This window comes from Mandrillus leucophaeus, unplaced genomic scaffold (assembly GCF_000951045.1).
Source record: "Mandrillus leucophaeus isolate KB7577 unplaced genomic scaffold, Mleu.le_1.0 Scaffold361, whole genome shotgun sequence".
NCBI lineage: Eukaryota > Metazoa > Chordata > Mammalia > Primates > Cercopithecidae > Mandrillus > Mandrillus leucophaeus.
Window position 1 is genome coordinate 987,910 of NW_012103821.1, and position 1,281 is coordinate 989,190.

Here is a 1,281-nt window from a genome sequence, read left to right on the forward strand (position 1 = left end):
CTGTCATTAATGCATACAATATATGGAGAAGCAAGTCTATTTTATAATTTACTATCATAATATACATACAAATATATTATAAAAATTTAAAATTATCAAAACTTACACATGCAAACATTTACAGGTCTTACAGGTTACCATTTGCAGTTAAGAAAAATATAAACAAACATAAAGATCCAATATTAAATCATAGCTACAAAAAATTAACTGTAATATAAACTGTATTACTATAATAAATTTGTAGCCACCTCTGTTTCTATTGTGGTGAGTTCCAATGTTTCAAGTATTGTTTACAATGCTGGTGTGACGCTTATCATCTCAAAGTAAGTAGTTCATCTCGCCAGTAAATTGTTTATTGTAATACAAAGTAGTATACTGTGGTTTTCCCATATTTTTAAATCATGTTTAGTGCAATATCATAAACCTTGAATAACACTGTGAGACCCACAAAAAGTGTCACTAGCGATGCTGAAAGTATTACCAAGCAGCAGAGAAGTCATGACATTACAAGAGAAAGCTTAATTGCCAGATATGCACCGTGAATAGAGGTCTGCAAGTGCAGTTGCCCACCCTTTCCAAATAAATAAATCTAGAATAAGGACCATTGTAAAAAAAAAAAAAAAGAAAGAAAGAAAGGAAAAGAAAAGAAAAGAAAAGAAAAGAAAATTTTAGAAGTCATTGCTTTGGCAACGCCAGCAGGCATGAAAACCTTGCTTTTTTTGCAAAATACCTCTGTATCTTGTATTGAAAATGCAGCTCTTAGTGGGTACAGGATTTCTATAAGGAAGATATACCTAAAAGACTCTAATATGATTAGAGAAAAAATGAAAGAATATGACAACTTAAAGCAAAAAAGAAGGTGAAGGATCTAAAGCTGAAAATTTAATGCCAGCAAAGGATGGTTTGATAATTTTAGGTTGTGATTTTGCTTAAAGATAACAGGAGAAGGTGCTTCTGCCAACTAAGAGTCAGGCAGATGAGTTACCAGATGCCATTAAGAAAATCACTGAGGGGAAAAGTTTGAATAGGTTTTTTAATACAGATGAAAGCTCCCTATTAGGTTAACTCTATTGTTTTGTGCACTTCCAGTCAGTTTAGGATCAGGACTGCCCTTATTTATAAAACTGCTGAAACATTAGCCTTGAAGGGAAATGATAAACACTAGTTCCCAGGCTTTTGGTTGTACACCAAAAATGTCTGGATAATGAGAACCCTTGTTTTGGAATAGTTCAATTGATACTTTGTCTCTGAAGTCAGGAAGTACCCTGCCAGTAAGGGACT